The sequence below is a fragment of the Giraffa tippelskirchi genome, chromosome 3 (genome assembly GCF_054371585.1).
Source record: "Giraffa tippelskirchi isolate mGirTip1 chromosome 3, T2T-mGirTip1v1.2.pri, whole genome shotgun sequence".
In the NCBI taxonomy this organism is placed as follows: domain Eukaryota; kingdom Metazoa; phylum Chordata; class Mammalia; order Artiodactyla; family Giraffidae; genus Giraffa; species Giraffa tippelskirchi.
In genome coordinates this window covers 42,721,245-42,740,914 of record NC_137277.1, presented here as the reverse complement: position 1 = coordinate 42,740,914, position 19,670 = coordinate 42,721,245, and the positions used below count along the sequence as shown (strand labels likewise).

At 41.1% G+C, this 19,670-nt stretch overlaps 1 protein-coding gene and 1 non-coding gene across 7 annotated transcripts in view; one reads left to right on the top strand and one right to left on the bottom strand.

The window, feature by feature from the left end:
• Positions 1–19,670, bottom strand: part of FAM222B (family with sequence similarity 222 member B) — a 54,218-nt gene that overhangs the window by 18,972 nt on the left and 15,576 nt on the right. For 2 of the 6 annotated variants that reach the window (XM_081580351.1, XM_081580353.1), the window contains exon 1: positions 15,905–16,154. The exons of the other annotated variants lie outside the window; for them this stretch is intronic. The gene's annotated coding sequence lies outside the window, so the exon portion shown is untranslated. Of the gene's footprint in view, positions 1–15,904; positions 16,155–19,670 lie in introns of those variants that run through there. 6 annotated transcript variants of the gene reach the window in all.
• On the top strand, positions 17,624–17,696 carry TRNAG-UCC (transfer RNA glycine (anticodon UCC)). Its single transcript has one exon. It is a non-coding gene; the product is annotated as a tRNA-Gly (tRNA).

The following is a 19,670-nucleotide window of genomic DNA, read 5'->3' as shown; positions in this document are numbered from 1 at the left end:
AGAAAAGCGTCCAGTGCAGCTCAAATTACCTGAACAAACCTGGATTCACAAGAGGCACAACATCGAAGCGGCTAAGAGACAAGACTGGGTTTGAATTAGAACTAGACAAGCCTGAGCTCTCTGCTCCCTACCAGCTGTGTGACCTTGGGGAAAAAAACTTCATCTGTAAAATGTTACCTCCTTCATGGGATCATTTTAAGGATTAAATGAGTTTAATATATTCAAGGGTTTAGGACACCAGTGTGAACATTGTTCAAATGTTGGCTAATCTATCCTGTAATCTATCAAAATCCAGGTCACTTTTTATTTTGCCACCAGAATTAAACCACGCTCTTAGACTCTATAGTTCTTTACACTTTGAAACATGTTTGCATACATTATTTCACTTGAAATTGAAAGCAAGCTTTTAATTCAGATGGAATAAGTATCATTCCCTTTCCACAGATTAGGAAACCCACATTAAGAAAGGTTAGGTAACTTGTCCAGTGACACACAGCTGGGATGGTGAACCTCACATGACAGTCTCTGTCTTAACTCCCAGACCTGTAGCTCATTCCATCAGACAAATATTTTCTAATCCACAGGCTTTAAAAAAAACAACAACACAAAGTAACAGTTAAGAATGCTTACTGTTTTATGACTCTGTCCCAGTTATTTAAATTATGAGTGTATTTACTGGGATGCAATCTTCATTGTGGGCACAGACAAAGACGTTCAGAAAACGCTGCACCATACCACAGCTGCCTCTCAAGTCAATATTTATTGAGCACCTATCATAGCCCCCTTCCTACACTATTATATATATTCTAGGCCATGGCTTTGTCTTTTAAGTGTAAATGTAATTATTGACTCTCCTATGGATTTGGGGAACTACCTGCCACAGATCAGCTCTTCACTCTGTAACTCTATTATACTTTGGCTAGTCTAACACTTCGGAAACGGCTTTCAGTGAAAATTCCTTTCAAAAAAAAGAAGCGGGGGAACAACTATAACCAGGGTAAGAATGCACTAGGCAAGTAACTACATAAAGGCAAAGGAAAGCTTTAGGTTTGAGTGGTCCGACTTTCTTCCGGGAGAAAGCTTTATGATTCACACTGAGGAAAAGTGTTATCAGAATACTACAAGTAACGACCAACACAGTTCCCTCTCGTTCTCAAACTACCCTCGTTCAGGAAACTCTTCCCCTCCTATTCTCAGGCTCTTTCCTGAATGGGAGAAGTCAACCTTGACTACCTCTGAACATACTCTCAACTCACACCTTTGCTAAGTTGGTTTCCACCTTGGACACTCACACTATGATGGAAGCTGGGCATCACAGAGCTGACCCAGGTCTCTGACAGGAAGCAGCTCCCTGCTCTTTAAGGCATTCTGAGTTCAGGGGTGAAAAGGAGCTCACGCTTTTTCATGGCTATGCATCTACGCTATCTACTGTGTATTCATTTGGTCTGTTACTCTCTTAGAACCAGTTCTCTGTACACAATGCCTTGAGCTTATGTGCCTTAGGTTTCTAGTGCAGAGTTTCAGTAAGGCTGGTAAATTCAGGGCAGGCAGGGAACGTTAACGCTTACAGTAAACATACTGCCCTTCACTGTATCTCTAGTCTGCTGCCATCCAGGGTTAGTGTGGCAATAGGCAGATTTTAAGGTTACAGAACAAGGCGTGACTGACATACTAATTCATTCTGTTCATTTAGGCCCTTCCTTCTGCCCCTAACTCCTATATTCTGGCCTGGAGAATTCATTAGACTGTATAGTCCATGGGGTTGCAAAGAGTCAGACACGACTGAGCGACTTACACTTCTGCCCCAGCCTGAGTAGAGGAGCTTGAGGAATTTAAGTATAACAACTTTGGGGGAGGGTTTCCATAGCCTTTTAGTGAAAATCAAAATATCTTACCTTGCCATTTCACTGAGCCTCACTATCACCTGAAGCTTTATTCCACATACCCAAGGAATTACCAAGCTTCTGAAGCTAAAGGTGTCTCTGAAAGCAGGAGAGGCTGTTAAACCTCCAAAGGACCCAGGAACTGACAGCTTACTGAGGAAGAAGAGCAACCCCTCCTCCCACGCCCTGCAAACCCCCACAACTAGCTAATAAAATTCAGAATACTGGCTACAGCCACAGGAAGGAGAGACAGTCCCTATCTGTGCTGGAAGAATACTTTAATAGCTAGAGTAAACACCCACAAAAATAAGATTCCGAACTTAGCTTTAGGAGGCTTCCTCATTTCAGGAACTGCTTGGGAAACAAAACAAAAACAAAATAGGTCTTTAAATATTTCAAGGACACAAGGTACCACAACTCACTCACAGATCAAGCCATTAGCAGACTGGCCCTGAGAAATTCCCTAACCATTCAGCACTGTTATTTGTCAGTGGGTGACTGGTTCTAACTGGTCAAATAAGTCTTATACCGAATATTAAGTCCCACCCAAACAGAACAATTTAACTCAAGATTACTTTAACATTGAGTGAATCAGGAAAAATTATATAAATATATGGTTTATCTTACAGATATCCAAACGATCTGCCTTCCTTTATCTCAAAGATACCTTCAAGAAATGGCTACACTACGAAATGAACATCTTATCAACAGGGGCAGAACACAAGTTCTCAACTCTTCTATCCCTGGTACATGCCTCCTTCACTCGATACACCCATTCAAGGTCCTAATTTCTACTCTATCAACTTCTTGCTCTGAGGTCTCCCTCACCAGTGTCCTAACCAACGTTCACCCAGTTCCCTCTGTCAGATCGTTTCAATTGGATTAGAAACAGAAGGTACCCAAACAGAGTGCAGAGTGAGGAGAGTATCCACAAGGTTGCAGGTGGTGAGCCCTGAAGTGGGGAGCCAGAACCCAAGTGGTGTGAGAGCACCCCCAGCAGAGGCGGATGCAGTGACTACTTCTCATTCAATAGCAATGAGCCCCAACAGGGTCTGCTCAGATCTTGGCTTCTAATTACTAAATTTCCCATGAACAGGAACAAAGGCTCTTTGGAGAAATGACTGAGGCAGAGAAAATACTAGATGAGTCTGGTACATATTACAGCCCAGGAAAGGAAGTGCTCAAAGAGTAACAGTGACATGTCAAAGACAGATTGATAGGATGCTCAATCGGTGAGGGAAACTCCAGAAAGAGAAGTTTACACAGCAGAAATTAGAGGGAACACAGGATGGATACACTGAGTGAAGGAGGCATATACTAGCAATAGAGTAATTAGAAACTGTTGTTTTCTACCACTGTTCATAAGATGTTAGTCTGGGTTAGTGCCAACCAACCCTTTGCAATAAAAAGACAGTAAATCACTTAGGCACCTCTCAGGTTAAACACACAGTTAAATATTTTTTCTTGATTCACTGGCAAAATCTGGGATAATATGAATATCAAAACAAATAAAGACAGACTAAATTTAATAAAATGTAATGAAAGTGAAAGTCGCTCAGTCGTGTCCAACTCTTTGTGACCCCATGGACTATACAGTTCATGGAATTCTCCAGGCCAGAATACTGGAGTGGGTAGCCGTTCCTTCTCCAGGGTATCTTCCCAATCCAGGGATTGAACCCAGGTCTCCGCATCGCAGGCAGATTCTTTACCAGCTGAGCTATAATAAGTTGACTAAAACAGGAAATCATGAGCCCATACTAATGTAAATAAACTAGTAAACTTAAAAGCTTAAAAGAAAAATGATGTTTGCATAGTTTTGAATTGTCTCCTCCCAAAATATCAATTACAAAGGGAAGAGTAACTTTACACTGGAAATGCCTATAAGGAACCAGCTTAATGGAGTGATCAAACATTCTCAGTAATGACACAAATAAAAACTCTGCATCTCTGAAAATTATGCAATGAAGAACACAGGCATCATTCCTGTGATATTCCTGAAGATGTACAACCTAAATTAAACATAAGGAACCATTAAACAGTCCCAAATTGAGGACTTTCTACAAAACAACTGCTGATAGTTGTCAAGGTCATGAATGTCACAGAAGGCCTGAAAAATTGTTCCAGACTGAAGGAGACCAAGAAGACAGAAGAAATAAACGCAAGGTATGATCTTTTTTTGTAATAAAGAGCATTACTGGTACAACAGCAACATTTGCGGAGGGTGCTGAGAATTATATGATGGTAATGTTGTCACCATTAACTTCCTGATTTTGATGGCTGCATTGTGATAATGTTGGAGAATGTTCTTTGCAAAAACTAAAGTATTCAGGGATGATGAAGAATCAAGTGAGCAACTTACCCTCAAATGATTCAAGGAAGAAAAATACTCTTTGTACTGTACTTGCAACTTTTCTATAAATTTGAGATTGTTCCCGAATTTATTAAAATTGTTAAAACAAACAAACAAACAAACCAAAAATAACCAAGACAGCAGTGCTGAAATCTGAAGGAGGGTAGGAGATCAAAAAGAAGAGTTGAAGAGAGTAGTCTGTTGGAAACCATTCTCATTGTGTGTTAACACAGGTGACTCAACTCTGAATTGGTGAGTACGGACACTGAGGTTCTTGCCATCTGGAACAGGTTTCCTGTATGTATCTTTCTGCCTCATGAACTTCTAATTTCTTTTTAATATTTACCTGAATAATATTTTCTCCTATGTCTGCACCTGAAACTCTCTCCCAGCCTCAACTCTGTTCTGGCAGTCCTTCCTCTAAGTGGCATTCATGCAACTCTCCTACCCTGAAGATGGAGAATTTCATCTTTAGAAAGATTCCAAAAGAAATGTCTTATCCTGAAGGAGGCACTATTAATGATCCTCCTTTCTTTAGGCCTCGCATTCACTAACATCCCCATCAAGTTCATGTTTTAATAAGAGTTTTTTCAAGGCCCTTCATTCTAAACACATGTAACTCCCCTATGCTCCAAGGGAAAACCTTCTTAAATCTTCTGGAGTGGAACATGGTTTTTACAATCTTTCCTCCCGCTATATAAGAAGTTTCAAATAACATCATAAGTTTTATCTCCAGACTTCCTGAAATGTAGCAACTATTACCAGCTTCTCCACTTTCACACCAATGGCAGCTGGCAGGCAGAGCCTTAGATATTCTACAGCAGAAAGGTTTTCAGTAACAATCAATGAAGAGCTTTGAAGCGGTACAAAGATGATGTTTATCACTCATCCTTTCCTCTTCTTTCTCATTTAGGGTGATTATGGAAGTTTTGGAGGAGGAACAACTATATTACAGCCTGTCTCCAAGCAGCCATGAACTTTCCTCCCTTATTTTTTTTCTGGCCACGAGGCTTGTGGGATCTTAGTTCCCCATCAAGGGTTGAACCTAGACCCATGGCAGTGAAAGTGCACAGTCCTACCACTGGGCTGCCAGGGAACTGCCCTTCCCTTACTCTAACAAAAGCCGACTCTTAAAATGCACTCCTTGGCAATTTATCCTCAACAAAAATTTTATGCAGCCACATCCATGACTATACCTAAAGTGACTGATGGGCCCTTGGGAAGAGAGCCTAGCAACAAAGGACATTAAGATGAACGACATCCAAAATGAAAGCCGCAGCAAGTCACCTGGAGACCTAGGAACAACCTGAGCAGGAATCAGCTTCAGTCTTCTCATGTTAAAGAGATAAAATTTTGCTTACAAGCATATTCAGGGTAATCATCAAACAGCAATACAGAAAAGGAAACAGCAAAGGAACTTCACCATCTTTAGAGAAAAACAAACTATTTTCTTTTGTTTCTTCCCTCTTTTTCTACATAGCAAGGATTGCTTCCAAATATATTATCCAACTTTCTATTAAAATCACAAACTGAAATTCCTATAGAGCTTATTAAGAAACGTATCCTCAAGTGTCCTACGAATTTTAAAAGTGTTCAAAAGTTTTCTTTTGCACTCTGAAGAGAATTTCCAATGCAAGCAGAGGACTAAAATGCACCTTGCCAATTACAGTAACCTTACAACAAGCACATACTGCTATGAACGACATTTAGTTCCATCTCAGTCTATTCTCCCATGATAAGCAGCAATGAACTCAAAGGTATGATCTCAGAATATAAAAAGCCATTAAGGCTGTTCCTAATAGATTCTTTTAAAATATGATCCTACACAGCTCTTCAAAAGGACAGTATGCTTTAATTCTGAGATGGATTTTTACAATGCTTTGACCTCCTCTCTAAGAGAAGTCTGGAAAAAGAAGTAACTGCGGGGGGGGGGGGGGCCGGCAGGGAGCGAAATATGTCACTCTGGTTATTAAAATCCATCAAGTTCATACTTCAGCCTTGGGATAATTGCAGCCAAAAAACTGACTTGCAAGTAATTATCACCACTATCTGCAATAAAAGTTAATTGGACATAATTGAACTAATGCCCTAGTCAGAGGGAAGCTGCAACTGGCGAAGGGCCCACTCCTCCTGCTCCTTCAATCTGCAAATGAAACTGCTAATGCTAATTTGTGGACAAACAAGAAATTGCTCTCATGGCTTCCCCGCTGCAAATCACGAGGCAATTCCAGCTAATGCCCAGGCATGTTAGGCCAAGAGAAAAATCATTAACCAATGCTTCCTTTGATAAAGATGAATTTTAACAATAACCAAGCCCATTAGGCTGAGAGTTGCTGAGAATTGTTAAATTTCTCCCAGATGCCCTAAGTAAAGCACTGTGGCCTGATCTCCGCACCCCAGCACCATACACGAGACGCTCCCTGTACCACTAGCATGTGGTAGTAAGACGAAGAGACATTATGCAAGGCCAGGAGCTACTGTTACACAAATAATTTATCTTCTTGTAAGAGAATCCTTGGGTAATCTCATTTTTAGACAGGCAAATGGCATTGCTGATCTACTTCAACAGCAAAGATTAAATCGCTTCTGAATGAACTCTGGAACTGATAGATTCCTGCTGCCCGACTCATCCTGCCTTCAATTCTGGACAAGAACTGTGCCCTTTTCCCTGGAATTAGTATCAGGCCTTCTGCCTTTCAATTCTGTCTACAGCCCAAGGAACTAAGACTCCTAGGAGTATTATGCAGTCTTAGGTAGCCACAGAAGGGGAAAACTGTGGTCTTTACATCTACAATGACCTGTAAAGTGTGCAGAAAGCAGTAACCTCCTGAGGTGACAAAAGGTAAAAGAGAAAAACAAGTACAAAGTGCTATGTCTGCTTATTTTTTCTTAGGTGGCCGGGGCTCTATCCTGGCAAGGAGGTGGCTAGAGAAATTAATTCAATGAGAACCTCCCCTAAGGAAGCAGCTGGACCACCTGTCCCTTTGGTACACTTTTCAATAGAAGTTATTTTGGAAGGTTGCAGTTTACTTCCTCTAGTCACCAAAATACAACATTTTCTGATGTGAAATATGAAAAGCCTAGAATAGCTTGGCTAGGATGTAACAGAGGTACCTAGAAACTGTAACATGGATAGTAAAGTGAAATAAGAGTTTAACCTGAACAAGAGGACACTTACTAGAATGTCATTCATTCATTCATTCATTTGTTCACCAGGCACCTATGATGCACCAGGCATTATGGCAGGAGTAGTACTACGTATTAGGAATACAAATATGGCAGACAAAATCCCTGACAAGATATGTGATTAATGTGATCATTTCACGATGTATACAAATATCAAATCACTATGTTGGGGGACTTTCCTAGAAGTCCAGCGGCTAAGATTCCTTGCTCCCAATGCAAGAGGGGGGGCCCAGGTTTGATACTTGGTCAGAGAATGAGATTCCACATGCCGCAACTAAGACCTGGTGCAGCCAAATAAATAGATACATTTTAAAAAATGATTGTTGGAAAAAAAAAAAATGATTGTTGGACACCTGAAACTAATATAACATTGTATTACCAACTATATACCTCAAGAAAGGAAGGAAGACAGGCAAGCAGGAATGAAGGGAGGAAGGAAATCAGAGTTGTTTCAAAACGAAAATAATGAAAAAAATACCTTCAGTAAACAATTATAAAGATGGGAGGAAACAATATGTGTCATTGAAGGCTGAGCAAGAATTTACCGGATTGAGACAGTTAGGCTACTCTAGACAGCGAAAGCCAGCATAACGAAAGGCATGCAGTTGTAAAACTAAACAACTTGTTTGGGGAACCACAAGTAGCCTGGGATGGGGAGGAGAGTGTTGGGTGTATGGGCCAAACTTGGAGATGAGTCTGATGTGTTAAATTATGAAGAACCTTATATTTCATACTAGAGGGACAGAAGAGCAGATTAAAAGTAAATCAGCAGAAAAGCAGCCCTGACATCATATAGAGTAACTATAATGATCAAATGAGATTATATTTATAAAGTGCTCAGTACAGTGCCTATGCTCAGTGATGGTAGTTGTAACTATTATTAGCTAATGTCAGACTTTATCCTGAAACCAGCGGAGATAGGAACAGGTTTTAAAGAGAGTAACATGATCAGATGTCTATTTTAAATAAATCTGCTGCAAGTGTGAAAGACAAATGGAAAATGGCACAAGCCAGTTAAGTGGCTATAGTGATTTCGAGGTGAGAAATGATGAAGATTTCAAATAAAGGTGTCACAAGAGGGCTGTCATACAAAGCAGGGAGCAGCTTTATCTCTGAGCTCCGAAGATCAAAACTAGGTTAATAAATTAAAGTCTGAAGAAAGGCAATTTTAGATGAACATAAACAATAATTTGAGCTTGTTCAACAGTGGCACAGCACTAGAAACGCTGAAGCAAAAGCAATGACCCATTAAGAGTGACGGAAAAAGAGTTATTTTCAGTAGCTAAAAATCTGAACTAGATGACCACTAAATCCAACTTTCAGATTCCAAGAATCTAAATCACTTACAGGGATGATTTTGTAAAATCATTAACAATTGCTTACATTTGTAGAGAGGTGTACAATTTTCCAAGTGCTTTCATACTGATTCTCTCACATGAGTTGCTCAAATGCCCTATGAGATCGACTGGGCAGGAATCATTAGTGCCATTTTCACAGATAAACTAGGAAAAGCTAGTAAGTGCCTGGACTACAACCAGATTTTCTCACTCCTGGCTCTGTGCTCTTTTCCAGTCTCACCATTGCCTCCAACACAGTACCAGTGCTGAAAAATCCATTCTTAGAAACCATCCTTCTTTGGTTACCTATTCCAATGTTTATTCTTAGAATCAGTAAATTCTTCTGCATGTTTTATTTTCGTTGTTCAGAAGTTTCAGCCTATTTCTCTGCTCTCTTCGAGATGAGTAAGAGCTAGTCATCTATCTTTATTCAATGCTCCTTCATATTTACATACTGTAAAATGTCTACCATTTCTCTAATCTAGGATAACTAACTCTAATTATTAAAACTCAACTAACCCCAATTATTAAAACTCAATCCTTGAGTTTTTTCACAAATGTTATTTCCCTTAAAGTAGTTAAGTAATCCAATCCCTAATTTAATACTAGCTCCAGGAACATAATATTCTCTTCTCATCACTCCAATTCTAATCCCTAGATATCTATTAAAGATTACCTCCTCCAATTATTTCATACCAATATTTGCTGAGCACCTACTATGTAGCAAGGCATTGCTCCAGAAGCTAGGGACTCAGCAATGAACAAAACTAACAAAAACTCCTGTCTTCATGATGCTTCCTTGTTTCTGTAATGCTGAAATACTCTTCAAGAAATAATTTAAGAAAGTAACAGAAGCCCAAAGCCCACCACTGTGCACACACATACAAAGACTGCTGCTGGGTGCAATGACTTTAATAAAGACTAGCATTTCCCTGTGTGAGCAATGGTAGGTATAGGGTTGGCCAAAAAGTTCATTTAGGTTTTCCATAACATCTTACAGGGAAATGAAATAACTTTCTGACCAACTCGATACTTTTTTAACTAGTGGTGGGGAGCTGAAAGATGAGCAGGTGTGGATACACAGGAGGATGGAGGGAGTTGGTACAAACAGAATTTTAAAGAGCTACAAAATTGGTGTGCAGCCTGGAGTGGCATCAGCCTCTCATTTCTAGGTGCACTTAGAAGTCTCCCCAGAACGTACTATGAACGGTAAGAACGACAGTTTTCAGTTGGGACATTTGTTCAGCTTGGAGAAGAAACCAAAATTAAAATACATAGCTTGCTGGAAAAGCAACTTGTTCCAACTTAATTTTCCCACAGATTATGGAAACAGGCAAAGCACTTCTCTTAAAAGGAAAGGTTCCTTTCATCTCTCTGGGGAAATATCCTAACACAGTATCACACTCCAGTCACAACATACCTCACAGGGACTGAATGATGCCTAAGCACTAAAATCCTCAGTAAAGGACTTTAGTGAAGGCACAGTAACACCTGCCAGGACAGGTCGAAACCAAGCTATAGAGCCATCGTTAGCCCACCAGGCCCACTGTCTGCTGAATGCGAGAGGTTCTGGGGCATAAGATAAGCAAAAGCTAGACCAGTGCCTTCACAGCTACACAACTAATGTGTTCGTAATAGTAAAACTACTTTCAGCTGCATAGCTGGGTGATCCAGGAGGTCCATTCAGAAACCCAGGAAATGCGCCTTTTCCATTGATACACTGTGACCTGGGATGAGCTGCCTTCTTCAATTTCTCATAGTCTTGATACCCTTTCCTTTTAAAACAGATTAAGTCCCACCTTTTACATTGTAATTGATAAACAAAATGCCAATGGTAGAAGTACTATAACTTCTGGGAGGAAAAAAAAAATTAAGTTGTGACTAATAATTGCTTATGATTCTCCTCTGAAGCAACACTGATACTGAGTAAATCACTCCAATTCTGCAAGTGGCATAAAATCTCATTTTCGGGACTTCCCTGGTGGTCCAGTGGCTAAGACTCTGAGCTCCCAATGCAGGGAGCCAGGGTTCGAACCCTGATCAGGGAACTAGATCCCACATGCTGCAACTAAGACCCAGTGCAGCCAAATAAATAAAATTAAAAAAAAAAAATCTGATTTTCACTCAGATCAGCAACTGATCCTCAAAACCCACTTTGCTGAGTGCCAAGAAGTAGCGATTGGTTATGAAACCTTGCCTTTTAAATCTACTGGAATATTCAGCTGATCTTCAACAACAGAAGCAAGGGGTGGGGGGTGGGGGAGACATTTTCCAACCAAACAGCACTTAAAGCAATCCTCAGTTTTGAATTTATAATTTATAGTACTTCTTTGATCACAACCCAATGTGTACATGGATTTCAGCCAACAGCTCCAATCAGGAGAATCCATAGAGCCCAGTGTTAGAAAAGGGGTTTACTTCGGTTATAGTTCTTCTTTGGTTTGACTACCTACAGCCTGTCCATATAGGATGAACGATTTGCATATCCGTGGGACAAGAAGACACCAACAAAGGAAACATGCCAGTGTCGAGGGTTAGTTTATCTACGATTTACCTGGAAAATCTCAGTTCTCCATAGGACCTTGGGACCTTGGTATAATTAGGTCCTATAACTAGGGTCAAGTCTTAAAATATTGAAACAAACCGTCTCAAGGATACAAAACTGAGCTAAACCAAGCTGGTGGCAACCTCACCGACTTGGCTCTTGAATGATCAGACATAATCAGTTTGTTCAGCTGGAAAACTGCAGTTAAAAAGCAGAGGAAGTTAAAGCTATTGCTTAAAAATATGGCCTATGAATATCTTTGGACTTGTCTATCCTTTGCCTGTTTGCCTTTCTGCATGAATAATCAAGAACTGACTATTCTCTGATCAAGAATGAATCCTTAACTATTAGAGTTCTCCCTGTATGTTGGTAAAGGTGCCTCCTGCCCTTTCCAGCTAGGCTTACATGAAACAAACTCAGTCTATGACTAAACTCGATCTAATCAGTCAGTGTGGCTATCCCCCCTCCCTCTCCCCACCCCCATCCATCAGGATAAAATATAATAAAACTCCAACTTGGCCTTTCCTTTATATCTCTATCATTCTTCCAGCATCTCATCTTGAACGTTCCTCCTTCTCTTGATTGATAATGGCATCTTGGGTCTTTGGATTCTCTTCACAAGTACAGAAATAAAAACAGCTTCTCAGGGCAGAGATAAGAAACTTTCAATCATTTCAAATAGGGACCCTGAAAGGAGTTCTTGAAGAAGAGAATCAAACATATTAGAAATTCAGAGGAGGGAAGAATTCAGAGACCTTGGCTCTGGGTCTGGCTTCACTACTAAATCACTTTCTAAGTTATTTAGACATTCTTGAGGCATTAGTTTTCCCAACCTCAGAGAAATGCTGAGACCACTAAGAGACTGCTTATTTAATTCACTGGATGAAACTAATCCGAAAGTAAAAATATTTATGTTAATACTGGAAAGGATTCTTGGGCTGAAGGAACTCTTGTCTTAACCTTTTATGAGTTGTTATATAATTATTCCCTACAACCCCACATTTAATTTCAAAGTATAATATGTACTCAAGGTACCAAATAATTCCTAATTCCTTTAAGCCAAGCTCAGCTTCTCTCTTCTATTACTGTATATATTTACAGATAATGAAATCGCTAATTAAGCAAAATCCTAAGATATGGCCAAACAAAAGGACTGTCCATTATTCACAGAATGCTAACACAGAGGACAAAGTTGGGGGAGGGAGCAAAGGCCTGGATTCTAATAAAACAGATGAGCTATTTGGGTGTTTGGCTTAAAAAACAAAACAAAAACAAAAAGATGGATTAATAGTTTATATCTAAAAGGCAACTCTATTTTGAATGGCTCTAACAATTCCATAATAAGCACAGTATCAAACACAGTCAGGGTAATTAATTCAGTGGACTCTTCCCCTTTCACCGCCAGACTGAACAGCTCTGAGGATAATCTCCTTCATTCTCCCAGGGCTCAGTTGGAAGATTCATTATTTATGCCCTCAATTGTTTACTCTGTCCTATTTTTCCATCCATCCAGGCCCAAGGGCAGTGTTTTCACTGGCCCGTTTCCAAAATGAATGTATTAGTTCCCTGCCTTACTTACTAGTTACAAACCCAAAGATAATCAAACAGTGGTTATCTTAACACTGGAGAGCAACTCCACCCCACCACTTGATCCAGGAGAGAAGTTAATGACAATGCTGACCCAGGTTGCCAAAAGCTGTTATTTTAGATGGATGAAATGAGACACATTAGTTTTTCTAGTCTTTTTGTTTTTCTTGAACCACTGAGCAACATGTATGCACATCCAACAGGATTCTTAAAGGGCAGTACCATTAGAAAGACAGCTCTGGCCCTCACCAACAGCAGACCTGTAAACTATGAAGGATTAAACTGATTGAGATGCACTTTGCCTAGCAACCATTCATTAGGAAGAGTTCAGTAACTCACCAGCAATCAATTCCATGTCCTTATCTAAGCCATAAACAGATAACAGACTCCACCAAGTCCTCTACCCTCTGGATTCAGACGGCAAACAACTTCCTTAAAAGAATCAGCTTCCAAAAGTCAACCCTTGGGGGAGGGGGTTGTGCTTAAACACACACAAAATATTGTCTCAGACACCTGACTGACAAAGCTGAATAGCTAAAGACTACCACCAGTCACATCTCCATATGAATGTGCTCATTGTCTCTAAGTAAGCCCCCCACACTGCAGCATTCCTAGGCCTTTTTGCCTCTAATATTTTCTCACCTTGAACAAGTCTTCCCTAATTTCAAACCTGACAACACTCAAGCTGATTATCATGAGAATTAAACAACACCAAGGGTCCAACGTTTTTTTTCACCTTCTCAAGGGGACCATTTTATACTTCAGATGTGAATGGGGGATTGGGCTTGAGTCTCCCTTTAGAGAGAACATAGGGCCCTCTTTTAAAAACAAAACAAAACAAAACAAAAACACATCATAAGCTGTGAAGCAGGATAAAAACAGATTGCTAAAGAAAAATCAGCGAACTGCACCTCAACAGCACCATGTCCCCTTAACTTAAGAGATTATGGGATATCATGGCTTCATATAATTGTTTCCTCACAAATGACCAAATCTGAATTTCCATCCTCCTTAAATGATACCTGGAGATCAGTATAGATACACACCTATCATTAGTTCTATACATAGCCTTTTGTCTCCTGGGGAAAATTCTTTGGGGAAATCACTGCACTGTGCAAAATATAGATTATACAAATCTGTCAAGAAAACAGAAATATAAAAACAGTAAGTGAGCAAAGTGTAATGTAACTTTATAAAGCTGTATTAGCTGCTCACTCATGAGTAGACAAAAAATAACACCTAGATATCAAATAGGAGGTTATTAGTAGAAGCAAGCTGAAGTGGTGGTATATGCTTTAACATGGCCTCCAAGTGGATTTTGTCACTTTCTCAGCTTACCATATAGTTTAGACATCAAAGTGCACTTTGTTTTATACAACAGCTAGCTGCCAAAGCTTCAAAGTGATTTTTAACAGTTCATTCTCAGTAACAAGTTGGCTAAGACAACATCTGGGGTATTCTCTCTGCCTTTCAACTTAAATATGATTCATGGAGTCTTAAGGGATAAATGGGTAATAAACTAAAAACCCAAAATCTAACAAAGGTTTACTAAGAATCTACTTTTTTTGCACAACTCTGTATTAAGGCTGCTTCAGATTAAAAAAAAAAAAACAACTATAATAAGTTTCCTGATCCCTAGTAAGTTTCCACAATTGAACCAATTTCCTATCCCATCATCCTATTCTTTATCATATTTGCTTTTACCCCAAACTGCTCCTTATTGATTAGAGATAAAAATAAAACCAATGCAAAGAAGAAACATTAATCCATCTTAAAACTAAAAGAGTTCCAGCGTATCAATTCTATCTTCAAAACTGAACTCCAGTTAGAACAATTTCTGGAAACCAAACCCAGCTTACAAGAATGAACTGTCAACATTTCAATTAATATTTACCAAAGTGCTGCCAAAAAATTGACATTCATCCCTTCTGGCATTCTAGCTCTTTTCTAATCAACATCAGGATAAATCTGGTCCAAACACTTTTGGTGAAAATGCCCAGTTAAAGCAAGTTTACCATGAACAATGCCACTGAAAACACACACACACACACACACACACACACACACACACACACACCCTTTGTTGCTATCATAAATTTTGAGTTTTCCCTCTTCAACTGATATCCTTCCTCTCTATTAAAAACCGAAAAAGAGGTTCCTGATTTTGGCCGAAGATAAACTGTCCTTCAGGAAGAAGGGGTCCATAAGTTGTAGAAGCAAAGGAACTCAAAACATAAATATAAATTGTAATGATACAGCCACCTGAATTCATGAGGGGGTGCTTTAAAAAAATTAACGACTTAAAATTCATCTGGATTTGTTTAAAGTTTGTTTTTTGACGACAGAAACTAATCCCTCTGAGAGTCTGTGAATGAGAAATATACAGATGGAGAAAAATGAGACTTTTAAGTTTCAGTAACGGTAAGGGAAGTTTGCTTGCTCAAGCTAGGTTTCTCCAACAGGGCTGAGTCCTACACAAAGCCGGTGACACTGTACTCGGGAGAGAGACTTTAGCAGAGTTAATCGCTAACAACCATCAGGATTTCCTTTAACCACCATCTGACGGAAGCTGATCCCTCTTTCCACTAGCACCTCCTTCATTTTCAGACTGTTTTTGCTGATTAAGGCAGTCCCAAGTAGGAAAATGGTGAAGACAGCCTTAATGGACACGGATGCAGAACAGTTTCAAAACCCCACTCCTATCCTAGCCTGTCCTTTTCTTTTTTTTTTCCGGCTTACTGCATCAGATGCCAAACAAGAAAGGGCTCCTCTTTTCTTCTCTGTTCATTTTACTACGCGACCTACATCTACACATCAGTAAAAAGAGAGGAGAGTCCTGAATCTCCTTACCCAGCTGCAGGGGTGAGATGAAGGGAGGGAAAGAAGAATGAAGGGCAGAATAAGAAAATCAAAATAAACTGATTAGACGTGGAGCTCTTACTTCCCATTCCATTTCCCCTTTTCTCACAAGGTTAAGTCGGCTGAAGTCGGGGTCGGTTAGAAAAAGCACACACACCTTGAGCCCTGGAAGGGAGGTGAGGTTCACACTGCAGCGCTCGGTGGGGCTCCGGGCTCCGCCCCGCCCGCCTGGGGCAGCTCAGCCGTCCTCGGCCCCAGACCCGGAGGACGGAAGAGAAGGGGTTTCTAGCGGTCCTGGCAGGGGGAGGGGGAGGCGGCTGCTCCGGGTGCCAGGCTCTCCGAGCGCAGCGCTCCGCGGCGCGCCGACACCCCCTCCCCCAGCCGGCTGCCGCTCGCTCCCCTTCGCCGCCGGAAGCCAGCCCCGCCCCCTCGACTCCATCCCGGCCCTCCGCGAGCCCCCTCCATTCCGCACAGCCAATGGCGAGCCAGGGAGCCAGCAGAGCGACTCACCCGACAGCCAACTGCGGAGGCCCACTGGGAGGTCAGCCGCCCGGGATAGGCCAGCCACCCGCCGCCCCGGCCCCGGCACGGCTCCTCTTTGTTAGAGCTGCCCCCTCGCTCCAGGCCCCCACCCCAAAGCCGGCAGCCCAGCAGCCCGCAGCTGGGCCAGGTGATGCCAAGCCCCTTCCCCTGCGCCCCCTGCCCCCGCCCTGCCTGGATGTGAGGCGTGACCCCCACCCAGGCAGTACCTGGGTGCCTCAGTGCCTCAGACTTGCACAGCAAGAGCCATCCGGAGACCTTCGACAGCAAAAAGATGCTCCCCAGGCCTCTGCCTCGCCCTTCTTTTCTCAGACTAATCAACTGCACTCCCTCATAACTGTGCACAGATTCAGGTTTGCATATTAGATCAGCTGCACACATCAATCCGCCCTGTCTGAAACTCCTGCTTCCCATGACGCAGAAATTAAGGGGAGAGGGGGATACATATTGGGAAGGCATTTATCTGGAAGTTGGTGCGCTGGAAGAAGGGATACAGTAAATCACCTGCAACAAACACCACACACACACACACACACACACACACACACACACACACCTGGATCCAACCCAGCTCAGATGCAAGTCATCTACATCCAAACAAACCACTCCCTTACCAGGTTTCAGTACAATGAGGAAACAAACATCTAAGTACAATTAGGAAACAAACATCTAAGTCTTGTTCAAGCCATACACCTAATAGAAAAAACTCAGCAACAGCCAGGCTTCCGCAGAACTGGCAGGTTGCATCAACACTTCAATCACTAATGCCAGTGTTAGAAACCTAACACTGCTGGGATGGAATATGCTCAAGACTGTAGAATATTTCCTTAGGTATAGTGGTGAAGCAATAGAAGGGGTTCATTTAAGAAAAATAAAGCGGAAATGGGGAAGGCAAGTAATAACCTATGCTGTCATTTTTGTCCACAAAGTTCCTGCAACTAATGTTAAGTGTCTACACCACATTCTACAAGCCCACTTAGTTCCCAAGTGCTAATACAATTTAAAAAATGAAGTTAAGTAGCCTTTTCTTATGTGGAGCTCAAAGCATTTCATATATATATATGAACCTCAGTGTTCTGGGAAGATGGAAAAGGAGCTGTCTGTCATGCCTATTTAAAAGCCAGTTTGGGACTTCCCTTGTGGCTCAGCTGCTAAAGAATCTGCCTGCAGTGCGGGAGACCTGAGTTCAATCCCTGGGTTGGGAAGATCCCCTGGAGAAGGGAAAGGCTACCCACTGCAGTATTCTGGCCTGGAGAATTTCATGGACTGTATAGTCCATGGGGTCATAAAGAGTTGGACACGACTGAGCAAATTTCACTCACTCACTCTTGGGACTTCCTTGGTGGTCCAGTGGCTAAGATTCTGCACTTCCAATGCAGGGGGCCCAGGTTCAATCCCTGGTCAGGGAACTAGATCCCACACTTCACAACTAAGAGTTCAGGTGCTGCAACTAAACATCCTGCATGCTGCAACTAAGACCTAGTCTAGCCAAATAAAAAATATTAAAAAAAAAAAAAAGCCAGCCGTTTTTTCTAACCCAAATTAAAAGGCTTGGCTAGATTTCTGGAGAAACTTCATTAGTCTCAGAGACTAAGTTCCAGATAAAAAGAACGAAACGTGAAAAATTTTTTATTTTAAATACTGCCCACAAAAGTGTCCCAGATTAGCTAATGAGTCTATTCCCTCCCCAAATACACCTGAACTAAACCAAAAATCCTCAAAAGCACAAAAGCAGTTACAACTCTCCATAGTGTTAGTCACTCAGTTGTGTCCGACTCTTTGCAACCAATAGACTGTACCACTGGTCAGAATGGCCATTAAAAAGTCTTCAAATAACAAATGCTGGAGAGGATGTGGAGAAAAGGAAATCGTCCTACACTGTTGCTAAGAATGTAAACTGCTGAAGCCACTATGGAGGAAAAAGAGAGTATGGCGGTTCCTCAAAAAGCTAAAACTAAGAGTTGCCATATGATCCAGTAATGCTACTCTTAGACACATATCCAGACAAAACTGTCATTTGAAAAGATACATGCACTCCCCTCCATGTTCACAGCAGCACTACTTACAACAGCCAGGACATGGAGGCAGCCCAAATGCCCATTAACAGATAAAAGGATAAAAGAAGATGTGGTATATATGAACAGTGGAATACTACTCGGCCAGAAAAAGACTGAAATAATGCCATTTGCAGCAACACAGATGGAGCTAGAGATTATCATACTAAGTGAAGTAAGTCAGAAAGAGACAACTACCACACAACTTATATATGGGATCTAAAATATGCAAATGAACTTATTTACAAAACAGAAATAGACTCACTGACATAGAGAACAGACTTGAGGTTACCAACGGGGAGGGTGGACGGGAGGGATGGACTGGGAATGTGGGATTAGAAGATGCAAACTATTATATGTAGAATGAATACACAACAAGGTCATACTGTATATAGCACAGGGGACTATATCCAATATCCTGTAATAAACCATAATGGCAAAGGAAAAAAAAATCTTTGTTGTTAAAAAATAAATAAGCAAATAATTAAAAAGGCATTTTCCCCCATAAAGACCTGCCAGCGCCATTTTATAAAATTCAAACACCCAAGAGACAGAACACAGACTTTTTTTTTTTTTTTAGAACACAGACTTTGATAAGAAAGCTTACTACTTACTAGACTTAAAGAGAACAGATCTGAAAAAACAAGTGTGAAAGCTATCTGGGGAGGGAAAAAAAAAAAGACAATGCCTTGACTATTATTTCAATACAGCAAGGTATTAACATTTTTTTTTTAAACTGGCTGCACTCTCTCTTTCAGACATTAGAGGGAAGTATAAACTCCATTCACTGTATTTGGGAATTCAATTTATTCATTTATTCACTCACTCTGGTTTCCCTGGTGGCTCAGACAGTAAAGGATCCTCCTGCAATGCAGGAGACCTGGGTTTGATTCCTGGGTTGGGAAGAGCCCCTGTAGGAGGGCATGGCAACTCACTCCAGTATTCTTGCCTGGTGAATCACCATAGATAGAGGAGTCTGTCCGGCTACAGTCTATGGGGTCGCAAAGCGTCGGAGGCAACTAAACACATTCACCACGTACTTACTGCATTCCTTGTTATTGTCGTTCAGCTGCTAAGTCGTATCCAGCTCTTTGCAACCCCATGGACTGCAGCATGCCAGGCTCCTCTGTCCTCCACTATCTGCCTGAGTTTGCTTAAATTCATGTTGATTGAGTCGGTGATGCTTATCTAAGCACTACTGCATTCCTACATACCAGGAACATTATAGACCCCAAAGACAAAAAAATGAATAAGCTACAATCTCTGTCTTCAAGGTGCTTACTCCAGTGAAGGAAGACACCAGTTTAACAACAACAAAAAAAAGGCCAC